Source organism: Oryza brachyantha, chromosome 2 (genome assembly GCF_000231095.2).
Source record: "Oryza brachyantha chromosome 2, ObraRS2, whole genome shotgun sequence".
NCBI lineage: Eukaryota > Viridiplantae > Streptophyta > Magnoliopsida > Poales > Poaceae > Oryza > Oryza brachyantha.
Window position 1 is genome coordinate 13,067,591 of NC_023164.2, and position 9,538 is coordinate 13,077,128.

The following is a 9,538-nucleotide window of genomic DNA, read 5'->3' on the forward strand; positions in this document are numbered from 1 at the left end:
TTCCTCCCAAAATCAAAAACGACAAGGCACGGCAAGAAACCAAGAACTCCTCCGTCCGCACGCGTACGTACGGGCTCAGCTCGGAGGCCCCGACCATGGCAGACCGGCTTCGCCTCGACATGGAGATAAGGGAGAAGATCAAGGTCAGGCGTGAAGCGGGACGCTTCAGCGTGGGGAGCTCCAACTCCAACTCCTCCACCTGCTCCTCCAATCAAGCCGCCGCCGCCGACGTTGCAAGAAACCAAGAACCCCTCTGCCCGCCGGCTCTGCGAAGCGAGGAATTCTTCCACCACGGATGGGAGGGCACCGCCGTCGACGCCGCCATGGAGCCTGAAGAGCTAGCGGAGAGGATGGAGTCCAGGCGTCACTTGCAACGCGGCTACAGTGGCTTGTTGGGTTCGCCGTCCTCCTCACCGCTGCCATTGCCGCCAAGATTGTGGAGTTCCGCGCCCACCTCTCCCCGGACGACGCCATGGAGCTCGCTCCATGACCCGCCGGCCGCTCGTGCTGCCGGAACGTCGAGCTCGTCGCCCAGGGACAATGGCCCATCAAGAACTGCAGCCGCCGATGAAGCCAGGTCGAAGCAGCACCCTGCGAAGGGCCCTACGAGGTCTGACTACGTCGCGATGATGCGGACGGCATTGGCCAAGTTCCAAGACGATGCTTCCGCCGAAGATGGCGAGGCGACGGCGGCGGCGTCGGCGGTGATGGAGCAGGCCATGACCGGCCTCATGGACCTCACGTACCGTAAAGCGAAGCCCCCGGAGCTGCCTTACGAGTTCGCTACGAGATGGCCTATTCCTGTTGATGATGTAAGTCTCTGAATTGTTGGGATCTTTTTTGTTGAAAAAGAAAATCTTGATCGAGGCTTCCAACCCTGTTCATGTTCTTGTCTTATATGGGGTTTGGACCTGTTTCATTGTTCTGTTTCCTGTTTATTGTTCCTTCTATTAGTAGGATGAGAAATTTTCCAAGGAAATCAATTGCATTTCTTTTTTGCATGCATTTTGTTTGTTTCTGTGCAAGTACTGCCTGCTGATTGATTCTTTCCCCGTGGTGTGTTGTGTAGCGTGGCTGCCTTCAACACAGTTCTGCATCGTGATCACCAGTGGAAAAAGTTTCGTGCTATTTATGACTAATGAAAAATCCCCTTTACTTGAGTTGAGCATTGTTAGTATCTGAGTGAATTTCCTTGCATGTTCTTGAGTTCAGTTGTATGTGCAAGTTCAATGGCAACTCGCGTGGCTGTTGCATTCAATCAAATCGATCGACCCATTTCTGCTTCTTCATCATGGACGATAGTCGCATGAAATTAAAATCTTTGATCCAACTCTTACCCACCTTACTAATCCTACAATTTTGTGTTCCTAGGATGAGGTGCTTCAAGCACGAATAATGAGTGATCCTGTTATCTTGGCTTCTGGATATGTAAGTGACAAGTTCACCCCTTTTCTGTTCTTACCCAAATGGTTTTCTGTATAATTATCTGCTAGGTGTTTTCAGTTTTGTTTTTTTTATAGCTAATGTTTTTTCTGAAAAGGTAAGTTTGTTAGAAACCAGCAAATGATGGATCATGAATTGACCAAACATTGATTGCTTGTACTAGTACAGTTGATGCACTGGATGGCAGTAACTTGAGTCCTTGTTTAAATATTGTTATTAGTATACAAATCAGTGATGAGCCATAACACTTGCCAAACACTAAAATGTAAAAGGCATCATCTTATAGATTTTTCTTGAGTTGCATCATCCGATATACTTTTCTGATCTTTCAAAGTATACAAAAATATTGACTGCTGCAAATAAATGCTAAAGTTAACCTTCTACTGGTTCTGTTAAAATTAGCATCCACTTCCTCTGCATAGTAGTTTGAATTTTCCTTGCAGCTTAGGTCTGTGTGATGAGCCGTAAGTCCATCTTATGATATGACTAGAATGGATTGTGATCCTCAAGGGTAGAACACAGGACAAATCAAGAATTTTTCCCTTCTTTTATTTCATTTCAATTTATGCTGTGCCCTTTTTCACCTTTTCCCTTTGTCTTAATGCCATATCTTATATTCATCAAATAGCGTTCAAGTGTAGCTTCTATATTACTCTGTACAAAATTACGAGTATTTTGTAATTTAGCCTTGTATTATTTTATATGTTGATTGGTACAAACTATAAATCAGCATGTGCTGTTTTTCTGAAGTTAACTATTGTGATTATGTTATGGGAATCCACCATCATTTAGATTAACCCAGTAACCATATTTTGATCGTTTGGTTGCAGTCTGTTGATCAATCATACCACAACTACCAAAAACAGCACAGTCCACGGACAAACACAATTACTGATCACTCCTCGCCTCACACTCTCTCTATTCCAAACCATCTTCTCCACGACATGATTTCTGCATGGTGCCTTGACCACTGGGATCTTTCTCCACCTATCACCCCTGATGAAGGCTCCGTTCCAATGGACTCTACAGAGAAACACATTGAACGCATCCTGGAGAAGTTCTCAGGAAATTATGCATCACAAATAGAGGCTCTGAATCAGATCCAGGAACTGTCCAAAACCACCAAAGGAGTGCAACCTTGCCTTGCCAAATTTCCGGACCTGATCCCAGTGCTGATAAATCTTAGGAAGAAATATAAATCGAGTTGGACACGAGATCTTGAGGAAGCGAGGCTCACAGTAATCCTTAATCTGACATTGCACAGGCAAAACAGGGAGATCCTAGCTGGACGGAGTGAATTACCAGGTGCTCTAAAGATAATCGCTCAGAAGGCATACAGTCTTGGTAGGCCAGCATCATCCCTGGCGAAGGTAGCTTCTGTTGTTGCTATCCTGTCAGAATTTTGCGTGTTCAGGAAAAGAATGCTTGATACTGGTGGAATGAAAATGCTTCGAGATATGCTCAAGATGAAGGATACTGTAGTGATAACGGAGGCTGCCACTGCGATCCTTGCACTCTGCACAGACTATGAAAGCAAGCTATCAGCCCAAGTTTATAATGTGCCTGAGATGCTGCTGAAATGCCACTTGTTCACTGATGAGATCCTGCGTCTGCTTGATTGTGTCCCGAGATCCCCTTATGTCTTCAAGAAAATCTGTAATCAGGCTTTGCAATTGGTGAATATCATCATGGCTGATCATGCATTTGGGCCGGTGACCTCTAAGGGCATCCACTCAGCAATTTCCTTGGTCTACGACATTGTTGAGAGGGATGTGGGTAAGATGAAGGTGCTGAAGAACATGGAGGATTTCAAGGAGCGGTTGCGTCAGCTGTCATCAGATAGAATGCTGATGCAGACAATGTTCCAGGTGGAGAGCATAATCAGTACTCTGTCAGAGGTGTTCCCTGCTACTACGGTGTAAAGGCAAAGCCAAGAACCCAGTGGAAGCTACCTTTATTCTCATGGATAGCTTGAATCTTATGCGCTTCTTCTGTAGATATGTCAGAAGGCTCAAGATTTTTGTTCTGCTCGCTCAATTTTTCAGAGAAGTTTGAATTTATTGATTGTGTAGTAATGTGATGAATCACACAAACAGTTCAAGGCACAGATAGATGACTTGGTTTCAGTGCCTGTTGGAGATTGTAAGAATTGATTGGTATTAGTAATTGACCGAATATTCTTGTGATTCTGTGCAGTATCATATTAGTCCTGTATGAAGAGAAAAAATCTTTTATCTTTTCTCTAATGTTACAGTTGGTATATAATCTTTTTCTTTGCGGGGACAATTGGTATATAATCAGTTGCTAATTACATTGTTTGGAACAAAGTTTCTTATGAAACATCTTCTATGTGCATCAAACTTGGGAGTTCAATGCAACAGCAGAGGACCCGGAGAAGGTGGTAAATCATTTGTAGTCCTGTAAAAGATTTTGTACAAGACGCAGCGAAAGTCAAGAAGGCAGAGCATGATTGCAGGATGATAGGACTTGGAGCCCAGATGGAGCAGGATGAACCCTATCCAACTTCAATCCCATCCATCGCCCTACCTTGCCCGTCTCTCCCGTAGAGGATGATTGTGGCATAGCTATGGGGTACACATAACACATACAACAGTTTGATCGTTTGTTTGTATCTGTTTAGCCAAGTGTTTGGTAGCTTGAACGAGAGATACAGTCGATGAGATATTTTATTTGGTTTGTTGCATATGCTATATGCATGGTACCTATATTTTTCGGGCAACGCTTCGGCGTATATTATACTTGTAGTATAATACTACCAATAGAATTAATCTTGTCCATTGATTTAAAAGAGTATTTTCGTACTTTGATTAATATTATATTTGTATTTATTATTTTTTATTACATTATGCACTGATAAAAAAAGCCCAGCAAGACCCACTTACTATAAAAAAAAGACGATATTGTTCTCTCAGAATTCTACTACACCTAGAATTATTGGTAGTATAATTTAATCACAACCGTTCAATAAAATTAGATCAGTGGTTTAGATTAAATTATATTACAAGTAATATGCACCGGGTCGGCTTCATATTTTTTTGGTGGTGATGAAGAATTTACGAAGAAAAATTACTACAATACCGACGAGTTATATTTTTCCACTCCCTACATTCATAAAAACCAAATAGAAAACTGTATCCTAAGTAAAACAAGTTTTTTTTTGTTCAGAAAATTAGTGGAACAGAAAAAGATGAAGGGGAAAAATTGAGAGCCGACAACTGAGCGCGGGTCTAGCGCCGCCCATGCCGTCGACAAAGATAAAGATCAGGCTGAGTTTGCTAGTAGGGAGGCCTAACACTGTTGTGATCGATGCAGCTGGAAAAAATGAAAAAGAAAAAATCGCATGTCACCACCGCTCGTATTTCTGCATCGATATATCTCCCATTGCATCATCAAGCTCTGGCGCCGCCTCCCTCGATTCACCACCGCTCGACTCGGTTCGTACCCAAGAGACAAGACAAGAAAGGCCAATCCAGGAAATAGACAGGAGGAGGAAAGGGATAGGTAGACCTCTTGTACGTCAGATGCGGCTCCGCTAATCACACACTGCTGCTGCCGCTAATCACATACCCATCATTAATTAATTATTTACAACAATAATATAATTTTTTTCTAATAATAACATTCTACTACACTACTACACGTTTTAACAATGTACACTACTACACATTCTAACAATTTACAGTATTAACTTGTCTGAACTATTAGATCAGGGGCATTGGACGCTAACATACATGTTTAAGGTACACTAATAGCTAGACTACGTGTGTGTCTATTTATAAGCCAGTGCAATCGCTCCTAAGGACATACACAACAGTGAGACAATGACTGTCTATATATATTCACGTCAGATTAATCATCATGTAGGCATCAATAACTCAAGAAAAACTTGGACGCTGTCTCTTCGTTCGTCCATTGCTCGGGCACGTGCTCCCAATCTGCATGCAATCATTGTTAGAGAAAAAAATTCATACACTCGTTGCATGCAACAAATACAAAACAAAAAAAATATGATGTAGTAAATATGGTTGAGACAGCTAAATGGATATGACAACCCATTATATAACTTATCTATTTAGCTGTCTATATATATATGGGCTATTGCATAACTGATCCTATTTTGAAAGCCAACTACGTATTTGACCTTATTTTTTTCACTTTATAAATTTAACCCCTTTTTCAAAAATGAAGACGCCGACTGACCCTAGTCCGTTAAACTCACTTAACGGTGTTAAATGAGACATGAATAGATATTTTTATCCTTGCATATTTGACCCTACTTGTAAATGGTTATTTCACATATGGCCCAATTTTGTACATATATACTTTGTAACAATTAATGTATTTGTAATATTTGATTTATTTATGTTTACTGTTTGAGACAAATTTATTTGATATTTAGTGAAGTTTGATTAAATTGAGAAATGTACTAAAATTTGAACTAAATTCACTTCAAATCTAAATTAATTTAAATAAAATTTTGATATGGTTTTGACTACTTTTTAACAAAATTTTGATGGCACATTGCCCAAAATTACCAAACTGCATACAGTGATATAAATATATAAAAATGTTTACGTAAAAATAGCACATAATCATCTACAAAATACACAAGGCCACAGTGCGCCGGCGGGCGTGTGCGTATCAGTGGAAGCGCCCAGTGCGCCAGACCGCCGACGTCCCATTGCTGGCCGGTCAGGAGCTGGAGCAGCACCGCGCCGAACATGTAGACGTCGTTCTCCGTGCGGGCGTCGAGGCGGTCGTCGTCGTCGCCATCGTGGAGGAAGGTCGACGAGCACGTTGCGTGGACGCACGCGGCCGTGCGCGTGCAGGTGCGCCAGCTCGCGAGCCGCGCCGGCGGCGACCGCGGCGCGCTCTGGCCACGATGGCAGCGGCTTGTGCGGTGGCCCAGCGCCGTACATTGGTGCATCGATTTTTATTTTATATATATATATATATAATAATAATAAATAACAGTTGTCTACACGGCTGGACATGTCCTGATAAATCGACACTTGGTTTTTCCGTCGTTGATCAGGATTTAACGATGCTTATTGAAGTTGCTACATAGATAGTGCCGCTGGTTAGGATTAGCTGGTATTACCTCTATTTCCACATCGTAAGGTATAGTAGTATTTCTTACATTCGTATTAATGCTAATATATATATATATATATATAATATTTATTATCTATAAATAAATATATGTATGGCTTACTGGAGTATAATATAGAACAAAAAAATATTTAATAGAGTAATGTATAGATAGGATGAAATACTACGTAATCTATAAGTATATTGGTGTATCGACCCACGTGCTAGAGGAGCCCTTATTGTCTTTTTCGGGCCCGTTTGACACAGCTCTAGCTCCCAACTCTTACTTAACTGGAGCCGGAGTTGTGTCAAACGGTATAGATTCTAATTTTTTTGGAACGGAGTTGACGGAGCTGCTCCTGAAAAATGAACTACAGGGGTAGAGCTGAGTTTTTGCTGCTCCACAGCTCCACTCCATGCCAAAAGACCCACTACCCTTTATTATTTTATTGTAATTACTTGAATCTGCCTCTCATGCTACTATATATTATTAGTAAATATTTATATTGTGTGTTAACTATCATATAGTATTTTATAACCATATAGTTATGTTGTTGAAGTTCAAAAGAAAAATAATCAGTATTTAATTACATTAAAGAAACATAATTCAATCATGGTTTAATCATGACTACACATAACCCGTAAAGTTATTATTGTCAATTTACTTCGTATTCTCTTTTAGAAGTTCTGGAGCAGACCAAGCTAACCAAACAGTTTTGAACTGTTCTCCGGCTCCCACAAGAACAGCTCTCACTGGAGTTAGAGTTTAGAGCTACGATCTGGAGTTTAGAGCTCTACCAAACGGGCCCTTCCTCCGTCGAAAAATTTGTAACCGTGCCATTATAATTTTACAAAGTTAGAAATATACCACTGGTATCTCAGTGACACGTAGAGCCTACATAAGTCAATGCCACGTGGGCCAGGATGACATATCTACGATTTCGCAAAATTATAATGGCATCTTTGCAATTTCCCTTTTTATTTATTTTTCATTGTTCTCTTTAGAAATCCACCATGGCAGGGGGCTAAAAAATAGCGCCACGGCGGATCCACCCTTAAGTATAACGGTATTTTAGATTGGATTGATGAAAGAATTAATGCAAGAGCCAAGAGGTCTGAGTTCTAATTAGCATGGAGTCTTAGCTAGAATTTTAGTTTGGCCCACAATGCTAAATACACATCTAAGGTCATGATAATATACTGATTAATCAACAGTAAAGATACTTCTTGTTAACGTGTAAGTTCCGGTAATTGTCCAATTAATATAGGTATAGATAGATTGATCGAACGAACGTGTGCGAAAGAGTATTTTCGTTTTGCTACTAAATTCCTTGTTTCTCAACTTAGGTACGTCACTGTGATTTGTTTCTATTTTTGAATTTAAAACTAAACTTCAACTGACTTTATTTATATATCTAAACCTTTTAGCCACGCCATACTAAGCATTATGGAAAAATAGTGCTACCATGCTAAGTTCTCTTGGCATGTTAGTGTTTACCTTTTAGCCACGCCATACTAAGCATTATGAAAAAATAATGCTACCATGATAAGTCCTCTTGGCATGTTAGTGTTTGTGACCATGTCAATTAAACTGGTGTGGCAAGGATGGTACTAGTTTGGCTCATTATTACCGTGACAACCGTCTACTTCTTCACATTCACCAAGCAACATATGCAGTTATTTATAGATAGAAAAATCATGGTATGCATTTTCATGTATTAAGCTAAGGCATTGCACATGGCTAAATAATGTTGTCACGCCAATTTCTCATGGCTTGGGAGTATTATCCAGTTATACCAAACATGGTAATTTGACTAAATGGTTCATATATAAAAATAAAATTTAATGTAATTTAGTTTTAAAATTAAAAATAAAAAAATAAAAATCGGTTACTATATAGGTCGATTACTCAGGGGTGATTGTTTGGCTTATTAGAGAAAAACCAAACGACATATTTGCAAATAAAAAATAAGTTATGAGTAAAACTTTTATAAATATGTTCTTAACGATTTAAAAATAAAGACAAAAAAAACTACAATAAAAAAGCCTAAAATCTACTGCAAATCTAAAGTTAAAAATTCAGCATTTTGCTTATAAGTATAAAAGCGAAAAGACATGGCGGGGAATTTGATTGGGACCAATGGCTGTACTAGACATCCATGACCTGTCAATGTACTGAAAATAGCGTATTACCTCACTGTGGTTGTGCCTAATTTAGAAGTGTGGCCAGATTACCATATATGAACCTGCATCAATGTTTGTGGTTAGGTGGGCTATCAGTCAAGTCAAGCCTAACACGGTGGTCACTTATTTGGTTGGGTGCATGCGGGCAACACTGCACAGGTGGTTGTACAGTAACATCGATATGATCCCACACGACTAAATTTGTGGACACCGGTGTGTGGGCTACAAATTATGATGATTATTTGCCATCCTATATGTGGAGTAAGAAAGATAATTTAATTAGCGCGTACCTCTCCTCCTATCATTGTTGAGGTGACAATTACTTACTCTATTAGGGGTTGCGGCATAATTTCTTTTCTTAAAATGATTGAAACTGATCAAGCCAACAGTACGTCTGTTCCGACCGATGTGATACTCGTACATAAGTGTAGCTAACTTTCTTTTTCTATTTCATAAGATAAAACATGCATGCAAGTATATACTAAGTACTCCTTCCGTTTCAGAATATAAGACTTTCTAGCCTTATCTAGATTTATATATATGTTAATTAATCTAAACACACACAAGTCTCTATCCTACTACCAAGTGTAGCTACTTCCTTTACGTCTAAGGTGCAGAAACACCTTTATACATATTTCTTTTCTCTTCTAACAGAAAGTACAAGTTGTATCATTCACATAAGATTTAATAATATCTATACTTTCTGTTGGGTGAGAGCAGAAACAGTTATGAAAATGTTTTTTATCATACACGTGCAGGGAGTAGCTACACCTAGTAGTAGAATCTAAATTTTCTTTTA

At 39.9% G+C, this 9,538-nt stretch overlaps 1 pseudogene; it reads left to right on the forward strand.

Annotated features, from left to right (window-relative positions):
* Positions 1 to 22: 22 nt before the first annotated feature.
* LOC121053647 lies at positions 23 to 3,828 on the forward strand (annotated as a pseudogene).
* Positions 3,829 to 9,538: the final 5,710 nt, after the last annotated feature.